At 32.1% G+C, this 21824-nt stretch overlaps 2 non-coding genes across 2 annotated transcripts; one reads left to right on the top strand and one right to left on the bottom strand.

Annotated features, from left to right (window-relative positions):
- The first annotated feature begins 3904 nt into the window (after positions 1–3904).
- TRNAS-UGA (transfer RNA serine (anticodon UGA)) lies at positions 3905–3986 on the top strand. The gene has a single exon. It is a non-coding gene; the product is annotated as a tRNA-Ser (tRNA).
- Positions 3987–5174: 1188 nt separating this feature from the next.
- On the bottom strand, positions 5175–5256 carry TRNAS-UGA (transfer RNA serine (anticodon UGA)). The gene has a single exon. It is a non-coding gene; the product is annotated as a tRNA-Ser (tRNA).
- Between the last annotated feature and the right edge of the window lie 16568 nt (positions 5257–21824).

Genomic DNA, 21824 nt, shown 5'->3' on the forward strand with positions numbered 1-21824 from the left:
GTTATAAGTAGTTAGATATAGAAGTAATAGCAAGGAGGATATTGCTTATAAAGATTGACGAGCGTGTTAGAGATTCGTTTAATTAGAATCTCCAACGTAAGCTCTGTAGATGTGACCAGCCGATTTATACAGTACATTGTTTTATTTACCTTACTTTATATAACAAAAGTTAAAAACTTTTGTAAAAAAAATGAGTTTTAATTGATTCTTTTTATTATTTATACCACTACTACATAGGCATATATTTAATCAACAGCGATAGAGGAGCGTAATATTTACTCGTGTCTTCTAGGATATCTACGTTGACATAGATGAACTTTCAAATTAATACACATGCTCGATTTGTAATGCTTTAACCATACATTCAAACCAAATCGTTAAACATTTATTTATTTCTTAATTTTCTCATTTCACTACACACTATGGTATTACGTAAGCTAATTTGTTTAATTCAATATATAGCCACGCTCAGTGTTAAGCAGAAGTAAATATCTCTTGTTGGCTTTATAGTGTTAAAAATACTACATTTTTAACACTATAAAGCAAATAAGAGATGTATACTAGATTTATTATTTGAAACAAAGCAAAGGCAAAGACGTAACCACAACGCCGATTGTGCATTTAATGGAATAGAATAGGCACATGTGCTTAATCTTAACTGTGTAATAGAAATTGCTTTTTGGTCAAACCCTCGTCAATGTATTGTGAAAGTACATGCTACTGCCAGAACAGATTATTAATAATGAAAATAAATTAAAACCTACAACAAGTCCTACATAACCGTAGTCACTCGAGAAAAGTTATTTATGTGTTCAAACATATATGCCAACTACCACTACAGTTGAACTTGTTGTGCATCAGTTCTGTCATATTCACCAAACACCATACTATATTGCTTAACTTAGTTAAATATATTATTTACTCTTATTGTGTGTCTGTAATTAGATATGCTACGAAAATGTAATGATTATGTATTTGTATAAACTTATTTGTATTTTATTATTTAGAGTATAATATTTTTTGATGGGCCCAATAAATAAACAAAGAAAAAACATGATATTGCGTACAGTGTTGAATTTAGAAAGCTAAAATTTTAAAAACATGTTTCTAAAATCACAACTTTCTCTAAAAGAATAAAAACTGTCAACTGTCGACGAAAGACTGACTTTAAGTACTGTTTAAATAAAGTAATGTATTTAAGTTGAATTTTTGGTTCGAATTTCAAATAACGCAGTTATACTTTATTAACGTAAAACAGTGATTCTGAAAGTTTTCACGAATTTAAGTTAATTTATTTTTACGAAGGCCCGTGCAAAAACCAGGGCAGATACAGTAAGTCGATTTACGTAGCGAATTTTAATACCCATACCTAGAATTCTATTTAAACAGGGCGTAGCTGAAAGGCGGGCGGAGTGAATAGAGAAGAGCGCTCGGGGCCCGTTTGTCCAGACAGGGGCTGCAGTCTTGCGATATGAAACTCGTATAGTAATAATAACTTCATTTGAGTAGAATCGACGAGAATATTAAATTAAGCTCATGTCATTTTAATTCGATTAATTTTATTAATCCTTAAAGCATTTCTTTTCATTAGCTAATTTAACATTTTTAAAGGCGTGAATATTCATTTGTTGGTAAAAAGCTTTAAAGCTTATACATCTATTTCCAATCTAGCGATATAAAATGAACGCTCTGAAACTCTGTTGGAGTGCGAGAGGTCAACAACTTCTGACAGTCTGTAACTATATATCGTAAACTACATATTAAAATTAATCAATATTTTAATATGTAGTAATCTATTGATTAAAAAGGATACAATTACATCTGTTACTTCTTATCTTTATAATTAAAATCATTATTGAATACCGGAAATACAGAGTAATTTTTTTTTAATTCGATTAAAAAAACAAACGCTAAGCTAAGTAAGAACAATCTGCAACGTACAAGATATAAAATTTAGCTTTAAAGCGTTGTAAATATTATTACTTTTTTAAGTAATGTAAGTAGTATATTGAATTAACTGATGTTAAAGTCGTTGGAAGCTGTATTCAGGCTGCTTCCAACTTACCCTAATTCGAATTTTCTGAAGAAGGCATATGATCAACAGGAGACGTTTTCCGGCGGAATTAATGATGATGATGATTGAAATAAATTTTGATTTTGGCAGATATAAAACAACTTAATTTAATAATTAATGTAGAAATTTTGCGCCGTAACAATATACACAAGAGTATGAAGTTAAATTTAATAAAGTTAGTTCGTATGACAACAGGTACAAGCAATGTCGAAGAGTTGGTGTACAAACAAGAAGTCGTGTGATCTCACCGCGTGAGGCGAATACTTTGTGTTTTGGTCACATTCAATTAATTTAGAAAATACTGTTTTCATTGCAGCCTTAGTGAAATAAATGTCCTATATCGAACTGTAATTTTTATAGTGTATTTAATGTTTTATTATTTATTAAGTAATTTTGTCACTTAATACATAAGGTTAGCAATAATGTACGGTAAAACTTTAAACTCCCGTGTTTATTCATTCATTTTTCATCTTGAATCATGTCAATGATGAAAAGACCCAATGTTCACCAGTTAAATATATTAATAGAACATTGAATTAGGCTTGCATGTTAAACGTTTACTTGTACAGTTGTGTACTTGCCGGCAAACTTTAGTTAATCGCGCCGAGGAAGTTCTGGCGCGGAGAGAATGAGTCCCGACAAGCGGTAGTGCAACGGTTCCGGATATACATCCGCCATTGTTATTAAGACTAGACAACTTCCTTTTGACAACTGCTTCGCTTACGTTCCAAATTCAATAATAACGTATGCAAGTTTAAATTACTGATTCTCTTTGTAATATTAAAAAGGAGGTTATGCCATTACTAAAGAGCTTCACAGAGTAAGATTGGACGACATTAAAATTCGAAAATTCTTTATTCAACAAAAGATTCAACTCTTATCGATGTCAAAATGCGTCTATCATTTATTCGAGAAATAGAAGTTCTAGAGCTGTGAACATAGGCAAAAAACGTAGAGGGAACTAGATATTTTTTTAAAATAATATAGGAATATATTAAATTAAAATAACATTGAAATATCCAAGACGGGAAAACATCTAAGGTCAGTTATCTTCTATAAAATTATTAGTACACACACTTAGCACAGAAACATTCTTTCATTCTTCATCCTTTTTTGTAATCTAGCAATAGAAGCTTTGTGTACATAAAAATATTTAGTAAATCGATGAAGTCTAGTCTCAAGTGCAAATGTAATTTGGTTTTGGTCTGTTTATTTATTTAAATTGATACATTTCTTAGAAAAATTGGTAATTTTTTTAGACATAAAATATATTCGATCTTTCACAGAATTAATGAAAATTTAAATTCATTTTATCGTTGTATGTTGAAATGAATAATAATAAATTTACCACACGAGAAGTTATTGCTGTAAGCTTGTTTTCAAACTGATTCCACCTATACATTATTATCATCATTTTAGTCGCAGGACATCCATTGCTAGACATAGGTCTTACCTATACATTTCCTGTGTCATCGGTTGGAAGCAACCTGTATCCTGATTCTACTATCGGACTTTAACAAGCTAGTCTATTAATTTTATGGGTAGACACCACATGCACAATGTATGTGCAGTGCTGATTACTTATGTATATATATATGTATATACGTGTATATATTTATATATATACATATAAAAAAGTTGTGTGTCGTGTATATATTTATATATATACATATAAAAATGTAATTATATATTTTATATACTTCGCATGTTCATATGTATAAATTAAAAAGCAATAAAAAAAATATAAAAATTATTGTCCTCATTTTGAATACGGATTACATGAACATGAATTATTTGAAATTAAACCAACAATACAAGTATATTGTCATAGCTGAGGTGTCCGAGTGGTTAAGGAGTTGGACTTGAAATCCAATGGGTTCTACCCGCGCAGGTTCGAATCCTGTCCTCAGCGGAGAAAATACCTTTTGTATGTTTAATTAGACTTAGTTGAATAAACAACTACAAAATATTATTTATTTCAATTTAATATTTTCACTAACATCAACGAATCATTTTCGAATTTCTTCTTTGTTAATACAGCGTTTAAAAGTTTTGAATCATTTAAATTTTTCACTGACTTTTATATATATATATCAATCTTTACTTTAGAACTTTAAGGACCCATTTAACAAAGCAAAAAGAAAATTGAAAACCGTGAATAAAAAATTAAAATGTTTGTAAGGTTGCCTCGAGTGATAATACTGCCTCTTGTACCATTTGTATATTTCTTTTTTTCCTCTATTTATTGTCTATGATGTACAAAAAAGTTTGATTAATAAATAAATAAGGAAAGTGATTTAGAAGATAAAGTGAAAGGATAAAAGATGAGCATGAAAATAAAAAAGTCAGTGAAAAATTTATTGTGAACATGCTATCCCTGCGCACCCATACTTAGGAATGTATGGGAGATCCCCACCAAAGCAGTGCAAAAAAATCCGTGAGGACTCAGCGGTCATCTAATTGGCGAGTTATGTGAGCTGTTCACTGCCAGTTTAATTTGCTAATTCACTGGGCAATGTTGAACTTTCAATCTTCTACGGTCTCATTCGATCTCGTGGAAAGATTCTGAGAATAGCCGCCCTAATGGAAGTGGAAGGGATATTGGGCGAAAAGATATTTCGTAGTGTCTCGAACGCTGCCCAGCGAAGTCGGTTTCCATGATTGGTCTCGTTCTTAAAGTTGGCCAACTGTCGTAAATAATAAAATATTTTTGTAAATGAAAATTTGTTATTAAATTTAAAAAAAAAACATCTATATCAGCAAATTTATAGATAAGGGTTGGATATCACTTTATTACATTTCAAATAATAAAGTTTCTAATGAAATTATTGCCTCAACAGTCGACGACGGAGCTCATCGTTTTTTATTGGATCGTTTGTTATAAAATGGTAGTATTTTACGATATAATTCAATCGTTTTATGAGAGAAATTTATGAGAGCTGCTATTATGTGCTTCAAAATTCTTAAACGCTGTATTATTAACAAAGAAGAAATTCGAAAATGATTCATTGGTGTTAATGAAAATATTAAATTGGAATAAATAATATTTTGTAGTTGTTTATTCAACTAAGTTTAATTAAACATACAAAAGAAATTTTTCCGCTGAGGACAGGATTCGAACCTGCGCGGGTAGAACCCATTGGATTTCAAGTCCAACTCCTTAACCACTCGGACACCTCAGCTATGACAATATCCTTGTATTTTTTGTTTAATTTCAAATAATTCATGTTCATGTAATCCGTAGTCAGAATGAAAACGACAACTTTATCACAACTTTTTTATTGATTTTTAATTAATACAGATGAACATGTGAAGTATATAAAATTCGAAAAAATAAAATGAAAACTAGATTTAATATCACCTTTCATTCATTGATTGTCAAAGACGAGGTACGTCTTTGGGTAAAAAATTAAAAAAATAATAATTTAGGCCTATAACATGAGAAGTCCAGCTGAAAAAATTTGCATTAAATATTTTTAAATCGTTTAATTACGAAGCTTTCGCACTAAAATAATTTTTAGGTTTTAAATTATAAATATAACTTACTTAGACTTATCAGGCTGAAGGTGGTGACCACCTAAACGATTTTTTAGTCAAGTTCAAGAAACTAACCATCTCTAAAACTTTTAGTGTAACAATAGTCAAACATGTGCAGACGAATGGAAGTAACTGATAGTAGCCAGGCGATAGGTGGGCCACATACCGCATAGAACAGATGACTGTTGAGGTCTTAAAGTTTTGGCGTGGAGACCATGGCCCAGCAACCGCAGCAAAGAATTATTAACCACGAAGTGGATAGGTGACCTCGTCATCTGAAGACGCTGTATTCAGGTCGCTTACTTCGTCTTTTACCACAGCATCTTCATTCTTTGGTCTTATTGGAAACCTATGAGGGTGTCCAAAATTGAGTAGTGGATATCCTAAGGCTGCAATGTTGATGATGATATTTTGAGTTTTGTCTCGTCATGCTTACATTCATTTTCTAAAAACCCGCGATTAACTGTGTGAGCACATGTGTATCTAAATGTTGTTTTCGACACTTGTTGTTAATAGAAAGTTTTAATCGCATTAAATTTTTAATGCAATCTCCACATTATGAGAATTTCAAGTCATACGAGATATTTTAATACGTTTATTTATAAGAGAAGTTTATTATAAAATGAAATTAGATTGTATACTTTGAAAGTAATCTAACTTGAACGAGGAAAAGCGGGAAGTAGTTACACAGAGTTTCTGTAATTTATCCGCCTTATCATATTTTTAGACTATACTCTAACACTTTTCATAAGGAAAAAATAACTTACTAAGAAAACCAACTTCAACTATATATTGCAATTACCAAAACACAAATAATTACAGTTGTGTAAACGTTACATATAGACCAGCTGAAGATTTTTCATATATCTACAATCGTTATCAATTATCTGTTTTAGCTACAGAACACGGTTATTAAAAACAATAAACTAAACTAAGCTTCAATAATTAAACTTTGATCGTATAGATTTATAATAGATTTCTATCTATGTACTGGCTCATCACGATATCTCTTAAACCATTAAGCTACGTCGTTTCAGATCACAGATAGACGTTTAATACAAGGCATAGGTTTTTCCGAAAATATTTATGAGGCATATACTATAATCGCTACGCTGGGCAGCCGGTTTGGCGATCGTAGTGTGGTATCATGTTACGCAAAGAACACTGCTGTCTATCCTCTGGAAGCTTATTTGTGAGCAATGGAAATCCTGTATAATATTATATTATATAAGTTTGTATCTTGAGATTCGTACCTGCGACCTACGATCGCAGGTCTTAGCCCTCTACCGCTGGTCGTATAATCGGCTTGAAAACTTAAAATTTGGTAAGGATATACCTCTTACTGAGTAAAGGTTGGCTAAGGAAGAATTAATTTGAATTAATAAAATTCTACCAACCGAGGAGGTTGGGCCTTTATTAGGTTTGGGATGCGTGAGAGGAACAGCTAGTATATGTATGTACATAATTCTAAAATCTTAATAATTATAACAAAAAACAATTAAAATGGCGTAAGAATTCTGGCTTTGTTTGGTTTTTTTTTTGTAGATTTACTTAATCTTTTTATTTATTTATTTCAGGGAGACATACAGTGACAAATATAAAGTTGTTTGTATGCAACATGTCTTTTTTATTTCTAGCCTTTTATTGTGTTCAAGTTATAAAAAGAGTAACCCTTTAACTGATATGTCGTTAAAGATTTCAATCTCACCTTTAATAGGCATTTATTAAACATAATTTCTGTATGAAAATTCATAAATTCATCGTTAAACTGTTGGTCCTCCTGGATAGATTTAACGAACGGAGGGTAATTACTGTAGTCGCTACGCTCTCCAGGCATTTTGCCAATCGAAGCACGATTTCAAATATTATTTCACTACTGTTAGTTCATTAGATTCCTTTGTTCATTATTCGAATACACAGATATATATACACTAGCTGATCCCGCAAACGTTGTTTTGCAAAAAAAAATTGATATTTTAATTTACAAATAAAAAATAAGGGTCGATCGTAGAGGGGTGGAAATTTATGGTTGTATGTATTCTTGTATGCTGTATCATAAAAAAATAAAAACAAAAAATTTCGTTAGAAAAATGAAAAAAAAATTTAAGTGTGAACAACCTTTATCACTTAGGGGTATAGAAAATAGATAGTAGCCGATTCTTAGACCTACTGAATACGCATTTAAATTTGATAAAAATCAGTCAAGCCGAACACCGTGACACAAGAATTTTAAATATTAGATATAGTGTGATCAATACCTATTTTTGGATTCAGAACTTTTCTTTATTTAGTGAAAGGTTACATAAATTACATTGTTTTATTTGGTTATGACTTGCGACTGGATCCAGTAAATAACATGAACTAGGTTTTTGATATACTGTAATAATAAAAATATGTGCACCGTTCATATCGAATTATATTGATTTATCTCTAATCAACTATTCCGAAAGACTATACTGTTAAAATTATAGGCCCATCATAGTCGATAAGAAAAAAGAAATACATGTTTCAGAAGGATCACTTTATTGGTTGGTTTAGTATTATTATCTTATTAAAATACATAAACTACGATTATGATACACATTTTCTGTTTGGTTATATCCTAATACGCTTTTTATTTTTATTTTTGGTAGGCGGATATGTTTAACTGCGAGGAACATGTGTTTTAATTCACTATGTGGTTTGTACGAGAAAAGAGAAGTATTGTTTTTAGCATTTTATTCTCAATTTTTTTTACGAATGATCCTCCAAAAGCTTCACTGTGCCTTAGTGGAGATAAGCCGAATTAATCGAACCTTCATTCAGTTTTGCGCTTAACAACAAACTTAGCGAGTCGTTTTTATTTATACAGAAGCAGTATTTCGAAATATTTAAAAAAAAATTTCATATTCATATCTCATTCCAACATACACATACACATCTCATTTCCAAGCGCCGTGTCGTAAAAGTATTCTCCAAAAAAGTCTATAGTTGCTAGTTTGTGTAAGGTCCATTGTCACACGGAATAGTGGCAGACGTTATCAGACGTCATTATCTTCTTCTTTTCAGCCGATAGACGCTTAAAGGTATAGGCCTCTCCTAAAGATAACTACGATGTCCATATCCAGCGACTTTCGGCTACCTTAACCATGACGTCGGTCCACCAAATGGCGAGCCTGACCACGCCGCGTCTACCGGCTCGCCACTCGAGAAACATTTGGTCCCAACTGCTATCGTGTACACAAGCGATGTACCCACTGCTACTTCAGACGCATTTCTTAGAACTGTGGATTTCTTCAGTCCTGTTTCGATCTCGCAGTAAAACTCCGAGCACAGCCTTCTCTATTGCTCTGTATGTGATCTTGAGTCTTCTTATTAGGTCTATCGGAAGCGGCCACGTTATAGATCCGTATGTCATCAATGGCAACACACATTGGTCAAAGACCTTCATCTGCAGAGATTGCACTATTTGCGTTGCGTAATAACTGTAAAGAGACATTATTTGAGATCCGAGTTGGATTTGGCGAGTGATCTGTTTCACATTTCTTATAATTTACATAACATTGGAAAGTTTATTTATAAAAGAATAAAAATACTTTGAATTAAGATTATAATTTAAGTTTTAAAAAGCGAAAATTTGGTAAAAAGTTATATATTAATTATTTTTATAATCAATGGCATCCTTAAAAATTCCGAAATATATTAACACCCGATGAATTCCCATTTCAGGTAGCGCTCCACTTCCGTGATTAAAGCAGAGTGTTATTGGAATTTGCAAACGGATGACTCGTGATAATATGTTTTATGTATAGTCGTGGCGTTACATATAATATTTCAGAGTTATTAATGTTACGTCATGATAAATATTACGTTGCATCGGTATTTTTATGTTAAAAAATATTTGATGGGAATTAGAGAATTTTTAAAATCTACGAACTGCAATCAAAATTTACATTCTCATTTTATTCAAATTAAACTTAATACTGCTTGGTAGCAAAGGCATATTTCGAAAAAAAAATCGTTTTGAGCTATAATCGTAACGGTATAAAACTCATACGAACAGAATTCAAGGCTTATTAAGTTGGCAACATTGATATTTAAATCAAAGGATCCCCACCAGCCATAAACCACAGCCTTCTTTACATGAAAAAATATCCTATGCCCTGTGTATTTATAGTATTATCATAATTATCATTTCAGCCGTCGCACGTGGCCTACTGGACGTAGGCCTCCTCTATATATTTCCAAAAGAGCTGGTAGGAAGCGACCTGAAACTCGAGTGTATCGACGACTTACACAAGATCGTCTGTCAACATAGCAAGGTGGACGTCCTGCGCGGGGCTTCTTGGTCTGTGGTGTCCACTCCAACTTAAAGCCTCCGCACTCATTTTGCTTGCCACTGCCAATCTGCTTGGCTATGTCGGTTACATACGTTCGTTTACGAATCTCCTCGTTCTTGTTTATTTACGCTATAATAATATAATTAGGTAAACATTTAAGACGGCTAAATAAAAAGTTTCTTCCCGAATGTAGAGGTGTTTCATAACATACCCTGTATGGTTTTTGTCCCCATGAAAATCTCGAGCGCACTCGAAAATAAACCATAATATTTAACAAAAATAAATGTAGTAATTAATTTAGTTTAAATATTTAAAATTTTCAAAATCATCAAATTTGAAAGAAAATGTTAATTTAAAAGTCATAGTGCATCGTATTAAATAGCTTATATAATCTAAAAATACATTCATTTAACAACATCTTGCATTTTTGCGTTGTTTAGGAAAGACACAGTTAAAAAAATATAAGCGTTGACTATAGAAAACATACCAGTATTGTTACCAGTAGTCTTAACTAGCAATTTAAAAATCTGCAATGTTTTGCTAACTACAAATGGAACTGCTATTTATAATCTTCACATTCATTCATATGAATAACCACGAGTTATTAAAAAAATCATCTAAAGCGTGTTTTTCGTAATTAAAAAAATGTCAAGGTTAAAAGTTTTATAGTACGCGAGATTGGAGCGCTGCAGTTCAAAGTTAAGAGGGCGAAGGTCATGGACGAGACTCTTATATAACTTACTTCATTAATTCCGCTAAAGCAAACTTTTCTAACGACATTCTATGTTACAAGTTATAAAAAATTTAAATGGGATATATTAAAAAAATACTGGCCACGTGTATTCTTGACACGACCTAAATAACACCGGATAGATACAAAAAAAAATGTATTTGTACTCCACGCTCTGCATATGATACTTGTCTTAATGTATGTGTTGAAATTTCAGAGAGAGCTAATCAGTTTAATTATAATTATGTCAGCCGATAGATGCCTACTGCAGGATATAGTATTCCTCAAAACATCGTCAGCGTAACCGGCCTGGTGCTGCCTGTATCAAGATATATCCCTCGACTTTGCCCATGTCGTCGGTACTCTTAATGGGCAGCTTACCCATGATACATCTACCAGCACGTGAACAACATTTGTAAAACTGCACGGCTCCAATGGCTGTACGTTGCATGAGCGACTTTCTACGTCCACAGACACATTAAACGAGCATTTCTTGGAGTAACATACGGTTTTCTCGATTCTGCAGATCTGAATTCTGGATCAATTACACAGCGAAGCTGAAGCATAGCCCTCTATATTACTCTCTCGGTGTCCTTGAGCCTTCTACATGTCACCAGCTATGAACACTGCTTTGGCAATCAAGACGAATGACACCAGCAAGACTTCGTATTCAGACATGTGGTGTAAATTATTAGCATCATAATAATACATAATAAATGTTTGTACATAAAACAAATAAATACGCTAAATAAATAAGCTTTCTATGAGGTTACAAAGGTTGTTATTTGTGTTACTTATCGAGTTGTATAAGTGTAACTTTTTTATAAAAAAAAGAATAAAATCTGATAGCCCTTCTGTTCAAGTTATGAGTTATGGCCCTTCATTTTTGAGGAGTAGAAAAAAGAGCTGGCGATATCTACTGATCCAACTATTTTATTCGGTCTACGTATTTCGTAGTACTTCACGAAAGAGCTTTGTGGACAAGAATTAATGAAGCTTGTGTCGGGGGCTGAGAGAAGTCATTTGTTTGACCTTGACATACAATTCGACCTTGATCTATATATCACATCGTAAGATTATTATGGTTAGCTGGACTATTTAAAGATATTTGAGATTCCAATGTGCATGTAACGGTGAGGAAGTTCCATGTAAGTAGGTATACACTGTGCCGTGTAATCTTATATTACTTAATGCCGTAGTATGTTATAATTAAAAATCGGCATTAATTACCGATGTATTCTATTTTTTTTTCTAATTCACTTCTTCCCTAGCATCCGTTGCTTTGTTAAAAGGTTAAGCAACTCAGAGTTGTTCGAAATTTTAATGTACTAATTGTTTTTGAAATTGAATTGAAATACGGAATTAATGTGATTTTCAATGTCTATATACAAAAATACAAAATATCATTTGATCATAAATTATGTACAATGCTTAGTATGATTTTATTTACCGTTGCTGCTATGAACCGTGGAACCCAATTACAGGGATATTTCAAGAACGATTTGAAGGGTTACGTTTTATATAAATATCTCTCATTCAAGTATATTTTAATAATTTTATGAGTATTTTAATATCTTGTAAACAGATGGTTTATTTATAATGTAAGTTCAACTTCGTTCAACAAGATTATAAAATGTGATTATTATAAGCAAAATTTTTTGACGGTACTTTACGATACTACACGTTGTATTGATTTTTTTTACTGAATTATGTATCCCGTTATAACTTTTTGGTAAATAATTTGTTTGAAAATGAATTAGCTCCAAAATTTAAATAGTTTTAAAACGACAAGTATATGGAGTAGCGTTTAACAAGTAATCTGATATTCTTTGAGTATGCAAATTGAATCGGCAATGCGCTTGGCCACATCTGTGGCTGCGAGTGCAACTCACTGTGCTCCGATTGCATCAGTAAATAATTTATTCCCGGACACGCTGACTTAAAAAAAAGATTATCCGATGGAATATTAACTTTGCAAACAAAGAACAATATTTCTCGAGGAAAATTTTAGTATTCGCTTATTTAAGTTAAATTATAACATAAAAATAACTAGCAACCTAACAAACGTCTATTGCTAAGAAGGGCTCCTTCATAGATTTTCAAAAGGTCCTATTGACCTAGTGGAAGCATTTCAATAGCAAACATAGTATAAAGTGAATTGCTTTTGTAAAGTTTTTTTATTTGTTTTTTACCTTCCTTTTTTTTCTTTAAAAAATAAAACATTAATTTTTAAAATAAGTTTTTGTTTTTTAATATTTTTTCCAGTTCGATTAAAACGTGTAGAATCACTAGTAGCAAGGTTTTGTCAAAATAAAATTATAAACGATTACTTTTGATATACATAACATGAATAAATCTAATTTATATCTACGTAGATATTAGAAAAGTGTAAAAGCCTAAAAACGACTCATTAAACGAGGAAATTTTAATTACACTGCTTGTAGTTGCGGGAAAAGCCGAGCCGTGCCCCACTTCGAGGAACTTAATTTACTGTTGAATTTACATGGTTCGACGATGGTTCTACGCCTTAACTTTGATATCTTAACTTAAGAAGTTATGTAAGGCAGTTTCGAACATGAGTGTTCTGTGCAAATGACATGGGGGCAAAGTTGGTGTACATAAACGAATTGTTTGAAAGAACTTTCCACAGGTTATGCATAGAAAGAAGTTAAGCAAAAACCTATTTTTTTGTGTAACTCGTACGAGAGACTACGAATTGTTTTGAATATATGTAATAAGCATAAGGTACCGTCGAGTTCTTTTATAAAGCACTTTTGTTATTCTTCTTTTTACTTTTATTATGTGGACGTAATAAATAAGTCTTATTGTTGGGCATACGACTTTCGCACGGAACGTCTCACTTCGTTATTCTTGATTTTCTTCGTTCGTGAATTATGCAGAAAAAATTCTAAAGTTTCAGCACTGTTATTACAAACGTTCAAATTTAAATTCAAAAGTTAATAAAGTCCTTTTTTAACTGACGATGAATTATCTCTTATTGACGTCGAGTTGTATATTTATAATCTTTTAATTTTTTTTTATAGTCAATTCACTACTTTATTAATAAATAGCACAAATAGCTCTTTTTTAAGGGCCAAAATAGTGTTCATTGCAGTAGCATTGCCCCAAAGTAGTATGTCATAAGACAAAGTACGCATATGCTGATGTTGCTGATATATCATACTATTATGTTTATAAAGGCATGGTTAATAATTTGTACGTAATGAGTTTGACCGCAATTTTACAACTAATTAAAATTTCCGGGTATTGAATTTATTGTATATATGAAGCTGTATGAATGTATTGAAACTCCATGTTTTTATATGGAGGTTATAGGTATAGAAGCTTTAAAGTTTTTCTACTTATTTTCAATTAACTTGAATAAAGTGATCACTCTGAAATGTGTTACAATATTTATTTTTTCTATTTAAATGCGACAGACCAATAATATTTGGTATTATAGAGTCTGTAAAGACAGATTGTAAACAATGTTTAATTTTGATGAAGTAATTTAAATTTACATTTTCTCGACCAAAATACCGCGGTGTCTGAAGACGAACGCTTTAACCAATGTGTGACCAGTGATGACATCGAAGATGTGGTCGCTTACGATGGGCCCCTAAGAAGGCTGCAGATCACCTACAGAGCCATGGAGAGGGCAATGCTTAGAGTTTCGCTGCGAGACAGAATTGAGATTCGTAGAAGAACCCAAATCATGCACATGGAGAATGGTTCGTCTGAAGTAGCAGTGGGCGGGGAACATTGCTTGTGCAGCTGATGATCGTTGGGACCTATAGATTCTCGAGTGGCGACCACAAGTTGGTATATGTGGCATGGTCTAAACTCCCGACTAAGTGGACTGACGATAAAGTTACGGTCGCGATAAGTCACTGGACTTCGATAGTGTGTAGAATACATTATATATAGACAGCCAATGAGCTGTGCATTTACTAAACTCATGTTATTCATCAAAGCTTATCACCCTGTATAATAAATGTGTAACTTAAACACTTTCAGTTAGAATTTATCATTTTAAAATAGATATTTATGGCTTTTTTAATACTCCAGTTTTGTTATTTTATAAACAAAATATGTAAAATGTGGATTAAATTATATCCCGCGAATAGATATTTAATGGCGCTATTTTTAACGAACAAGACGGAAATCATCGAGTTCACGTGCGACTGAGGATTAGCAGGTAATGCCTCGTGACCGCTAATAGGTAGACAAGTGATAAGCCGATTTACAAATAGAGGGGAGACGTCGACCTTTTACATGATATAAGGATTACATAAATCCTAATTATTTACGAAATCTGATATTCAGTAACAAGCCAGTGTATAAAAGAGTATCTTAGTACTCTTCTATAGGTAAAACACTTTATTATTCTGTAAAGTTTTGTTTAGATAGCAACAAAATGTAACTAAGTAGAGACGTAAGTGAGTCTTAAACAAGAAAATCTGACCCGCGTGCACCGTTCAAAGTTTTGCAATTAAATTTACGTTAAGTGTTTCATCGAGCTACTAACTTGGCTTGTACAGATTACACAACATTCCCTAATCAAGGATTGCGGAGATTTGAGCTGAAGTAATTTGTCTTTGTTTTTATTACGTTGTAAATGTTAAACGTCAAATTTTATATCATTTTTAAACTCATTAACTAGAATAAGTATGTTTTCAAGTTTATACAGGTAAATAGTTACAGGTGTAAAAGGTTTAAGCGAGTGAACGAGTAGCTTATTTTTCATAAAAAAGGTTTAAAGCTATTAGTCTCATTTCCAATCAACCAGTACAAAGTGATCAATTTAAAACTCTAGTGGAATGCGACAGGCCAATACCTTCTGGCAGATGATTCTGCAAGCACAAATAGTAAGCAATAATTGATGTTAATATTTGGTATTTCGAATTTTTAAAAAGCTATTTGTTACTATTTAAAAATTTATCATTACGTTACGTAATTATCATTACGTTAATTATTATTTCCGAAAGTATGGATTTTTGGTAAAGGGATACCATAATTTTTTTATTAACAGCAAATGAGTTATACATTTAACGATTATAAGCTTTTAAATCTATAATATATATAATTTGTGAATTAAAAAAAAATACTAAAATTTTAGAATCACCATTTAACATATTTTCATGTTAGACACCTTCTATAACGAACTAGTGGAAATGTTTTTTATTAATGAATCACAAAATAAATGTACATTTAAAAAATAGCGGCGATGTCTTTCATTAATTACATTCAAAGTTATTGAAATCTACTTTATATGAAATTTTGGCAAAATTAACTGCTGTATTATTTTTATTATGCTTAAAAAATATTAATTTTTACCTGAATTTTCATATTACTATTTTATTGAGGTTACCAAAGTATGAGGTGATTCCGTATAGAGTTGACTTAATAATGCATTCTGCATATAGGCGAGTTTAAATAAAACAAATTCGGCGCCTTGGCTATATAAATGTATTATGAATGTACACGTGACTACTACACTATGTCTTCAACTATATTTGTGTTACATCATTCTTATGCATTCGAAGGCCGATTTCAATTTGTACTCTGGGAGTGATGTGGGCGTTTTATTGGTTTGGTTTTGAGGAACCAATATGTATATGGAGGCGTGGTGGCTCACCAGCTAATTGTGTATAGTTGTATCTCAGCATTGTGGAAGTAGATACAGCCGCAGGACGATTGCTGCTGAACATACCTCTTCTACAAATTTTCAGCGAGACATGCAGGAAGCGATTTACATCCAGCGTTTTACGACAACCATAATCATGCATCTTTCGACGCTTTTTCAAAATTATATTTTTTATGATATGAATATAACGAATTTCTTTTTTTATATTATGTCTTAGGATATACGAATCGTGGAAAGTTTTCGCATGTAACTTATTGTTTAAGTTAGTGAAGACAATGTGTTCCTAGCCGAAGGCAACTTGTATAGGTGTTTATCGAACGGAATGGAAGCAATAAAAAGTTTTTTTCTTCTACCAAGGTTTTTCTACGTCTATTGTTTCGGAAACTAAAGTTTACCGTCTCACTTCATACTGAGGTTGTCGAAGACAAAATAAGGAAGAAAAAGCTGGAATTCAATTTAATAAAGTTTTAGATTTATCTCACGAAATGGTAAAAGTAATCTCAGTGAGTTGGAAACAAACAATACGTGTTTTATTTGCGTGATACGAATGGAGCGTGTTGGGATCTAACTTGGGTTTAATTCGATTAACGTAATTTGTATTGAAGAAAGTTTTTTGAATATCGCTTGAGACATATATCGGCAATAGAAGTATATTTTCAAGCAAATTACACCATAATTTACATATATGTACTTAAACACATGCAAAATTTTATTAAATTTTTTTAGCACATATTTTTTGGAAGATTAGTGTCCTAATACAAATGCATTAAGTAATTAGATATAGAAAAAAGGAAGAAAAGGGATAATAAATAATAACATAAAATATTAAGCACACTTTCACTGTGTGAAATTATTGGGAATAATTACACAAAATAAATATGTTTCTTATACACACAATATGCCGCATCTGTAAGTGTAAATCAAAGTCCTTATTACTCATAATGAACTTAATTGCAACGGTGACACTGAATGTGATTGTTTCTCAACTGTTGAGAATTAAGTCTTGAATAGCTATAATAAAATATTCAACGCCTGCGGGATCTGCCTGTATTCCTGAACGAACAAAGCACCTTCAAGCTCATTGTTTAAATATTCATTGTCAGCGGCCATTGAGCAGTCATTGCCTTGTTGATACTCGGTTTTCACTGCGTGCCATTTAAAGCATAATTTCAACCACCTCATCTAGCCTTCATTATCTTCATCCCTATCATTTATTATACAATTAAAATTATTATTTATGTATATGTGTTCATGTTGTCCTTGTTATCCTTGTTATATCAGTACTGTTTCGATGTAAGCTCTTTTGAAGCAAAATTACGAACCGTAATGCCCGACGCGGATGTTCGGATATTAATCGAAAATAATTTCTGATTTTTCTTCCTGCTTTTAGCTTTACTAAGAGAAAATATTATTACGTCGATTGATATAAAGATGATACCAGTAATTCTCAAGTAAGAATTTTTGTTATTCATAAGTATTCATTTAATTAAATAACTTTATTTTGTATTCAACGTTCGACATATTTAAAAGTTGTAAACGTGGAAGAAAATCGATTTATCGCAGTTTGATTTAAAAGAACAAAATATTTAAAATTTAGTACTTTAATATAATTATTTATTTACCCGAAAGTAGCTGGTTGCGGGCAGCGCAAGACTGATTATTGTAGCGATCTTTGCTGTAGATCTGTGCTTGCGATACATCTTACAATAGGCGCTTATCGGCGGAAAAGAAGAACTAATTAATTAAGTGTTTTTATTATTTAACACATCAAAGTTAACAAAATAACCTTTAATGTTGTAATTTTTTAAAAGGCTCTACCGTCGTCCAATCTAGAACAAAGTCATCTCGGCGTACTATGTGTCTTTGTTCATGTCGTCATGAAAAGTTTTATGTGTATGTATATATATATATATATATATATATATATATATATATATATATATATATATATTAAGCATGTAAGATTTCTAAGAAAGTTGTGTAAGAGCTCTGTATCACGGTGTTCATTTACCTAGTGAGACAAAGTTGTAAGAAAAAAAATCTTGCGGTGATATATTTAACAGGCGTTATGAATCAATAAACTATTTACTCTGGATTTTTCTATGATGTTCCTTTAAAAAACTATTTCTGTTTATTATCAATATTTTTAAAATTATTATTGATGTAATTGTTACTTGAAATTAATTTATATTTTCGTTTGAATATACATGTACAAATTATTATAACACTTCATTTTACACAAAGACCTGTCGGGTCATCGCGAAAAGCTAGGAATATAAAAACTAAATGTAATTAAAATCACATATAAAATCAGCTATATTTTTAGGTTTAGCATGTCTACATGGCTTCACAGCAAAATAAGTTACAAAAGCAGCTAGGGATATTGTTGTGAGCGTATGGCTAATCTTTGACTCTTTTTTTGGACCGCTATCTCAATGACATAAGCCCTTTAATTTTTGCAATAATGGCGTCATTTAATGACGTCACAGAACTGTAGCCGCTTTCTGCAAAATTCAGTTGGTGCATTAATTAAACTCAAGATGTCAATCAGGGGCTTGACTTCGTAAACTAGACAGTTGAGTTGTTTTCAACGATTATCATCATGTTTTCGGATAAACCTCATTTTCATGTTATTTAACTTGTAGACAGGGTGATTCGTTTTATGTATTTTTGCACATAAGACTAAGTATAGCTCATTTGTTAGTGTAAAGCTTTAAAGATTTTATACCTGTTTCTAATCGACCTGTATAAAGTGAACACTGAAATATGTTACACCAATTTGTCTTTTCTATTGGAATACAGCAGGCTAATAAATTATTGCATTTAACTAATTTTAACAGGTAGTAAAAAAAAATTAAAAAAGCGATTTTTTCTGATTTACTACAATTACGTTGTTTATTATTTCTGAAACCATCGATTTTGGAAATGGTGTATCATACGTTAATTGACAGAAAATGTGCTTTACATTTATATATTTAAAGTTTTTACCTTTCTAACCAATCATCCTGTATATGGGATTGCCGCTATAGGAGTTCGACAACATCGAAACGAAAGCGTTAGTAGCCCTTTGATTTTCATGAGACTTTATGAATTGCAGAACCTACGGGCTTCAGTCACTGAATTATCATTTCTTAATACTCTCGTACACAAAATTCGCTCGGTAGCAATTCTGAATTCGCAAAATTCGGATCGATGGTCCCCCAGCGTCACGTGGATTACGTATTTATGTTACGTTGAAATATAAAGTAGCATTTGGGATATTTTTATCCTTTCTCATATATTTGGTTCAATATTGCCTGTTAATAGCGGGCTACAACCAAAGTTTTCACATAACCTTATTAACGTCGTTTATCCGTCAACCTAGCGGATGGATAGATTACACCGTGCTTGTCGCTTCCTGGTCTCCTCTCCAGAAGTTTAAGGCCCCATCGGTCATCTAGTCTGCGCTTTATATGGCCTCCCATTTCCACACAACTCACCAATACTATGGGCTACTTCGGTGACCTTTATTCGTCTGTGGTCCGGTTCGATCTTGTCATTTAGGACAGCTAGATATTTTTTTGTATAACAATTTGTCTTTGCGTTGTATGAAAACAATTAATATTTATTTCCAACCTATCCTTATAATTATCTTAATCGATATACAGCCACGTACACAAACCAGTTAAATGTTTAAGTGAGTTATAGCTGTTGTACATGAACTCGTTGAAAATGTTTATATGTTATCTGTAAAACGATAATTTTTTGCTTTTCATATTTATAATCACGGATGTGGTGTTCACTAATACATTCGAACTGTGATGTTGATTCAGAATGCTAAGATGCAACAACGCAAGGCAGTAAAGTCTTCAAAAGCTTAATATGCCTAGAATCCCCAAGTGCCTATACTTCGACCACGTTACATGGTGAAGCTCATAAAATCTAGGGCAGCATATGTAGTTGTCAGTAATGTGGTAATGCTAAGATATCGAGAACACATATTCACGGGTGGACGGCTCCATAAAAGTTTCCGAAAACTGAAAAGTCTGAAGAAAACTGGTAGCAGAGAGTCTCATAATTGGTAAGACTATCAATCATAAGAACATGTCTAATAAGAAAAAGAATTGTAGAACATACTATGAACAATTATACCTACAGCCACTTGAAATGATTAAATGATTCGTTATTCCCGCAATAACGAGTTAAGGGGCCCAAACCATTAAAAATGTTTTTAATAAACAAGCGTCCATGAACTGTAAACGAGGCACCTTGTATAATAACAAACGAAAAGAGGTGAGTTTTTATTGTAAATACCTGTAGAACCCTATCTAGGTCGTAATGATTCAGCTTACGAAGTTAGGTTTTTTCGAAAGCCTGTGCCTTGTTAGCGGTATTTTAATTGGCGGCCCATCAAAGAAGTTACACCGTGTGACTATGGATAATCAGTGAACTGGAATTCGCCATGTTGATTTTTTTTTTCGAAACGCGTCTGAATCAGACAATTTACCAAAAGAGCTACGATCTCTGTTGCAAAAATTTAATAAAGTATACTCTCACGTTTTTTGTTCTCGAATTGAGAGAGATATATACGAGTCGTCTTACACCTGTGCTTATTAAATTTGATACGAGACAAGGAGTTTGCTATATGTCAGCTAAAATCGTGTATTCCTCCCTTAAATATATTTAAATTTCTCTTTACAGTCGTCTTATAAATTATTATCTCATCTATGTTCATCCTCTGCTTATATGTTTATTCTTGAATATGTCTTACGAGATTGGCGTAACATTTTTTTAAATGTATTAAGACTGACTTATATATGTTAATTGGTTATAGATATAAAACATTTATAGTGACGAATTTGTAGCTCATTTGTCAGCAGAAATCTTTAAAGATTTTATACTTATTTCTACACAACTCGGTATAAAATATTTTACATTAATAAATTATTTTCTACAGTCCAATAACTTGTAGTAGTATAAAGTTTGTAAGGTTAGTAAACAAAAAATAATTATAATATGAAGTAATCTGATTTCAAAATGGTTCCTTTTACTATATTCTTATAACGTTTTTATTATTTATGAAACAATTGAATTTTGGATAGAGTGTAGTTCGTCGTTTCCGCCCATATACGCAAACTGCAAGGCACAGTATTCCTTCAAAGATGTCTATAAGGGATATAATATAATCGCTACGCTTGGCAGACGGGTAGGTGATCGTAGTGCTGTATTATGATACGCAGAGGACGCTGCTACCCTTCTTCTGGAATATATAGGATTTACCATACATTAAATAACAACAAATAGCTATACATTCACGCCTTTAAAGCCTTCTCCTTCACCCTTATAACCAATCACCCAGAATATATTCTAAAGTAGAATATTAATGATTGTATTGGCATTTCTTTAGTCATAACAATTTTTGACGAGCTCCATCCTTTTTTTTTAATTTTTTGTTCATTTTAAATATAATGTATAACCTGGTTCATTTCACTTTTACCTTTTATGTGAGGGATTATTTGCTGTCTGCCTTTATGACGT

The sequence above is a fragment of the Battus philenor genome, unplaced genomic scaffold (assembly GCF_028537555.1).
Source record: "Battus philenor isolate CCGP_79_NKW_IND1 unplaced genomic scaffold, ilBatPhil1.0.hap1 SCAF_6, whole genome shotgun sequence".
Classification (NCBI taxonomy): domain Eukaryota; kingdom Metazoa; phylum Arthropoda; class Insecta; order Lepidoptera; family Papilionidae; genus Battus; species Battus philenor.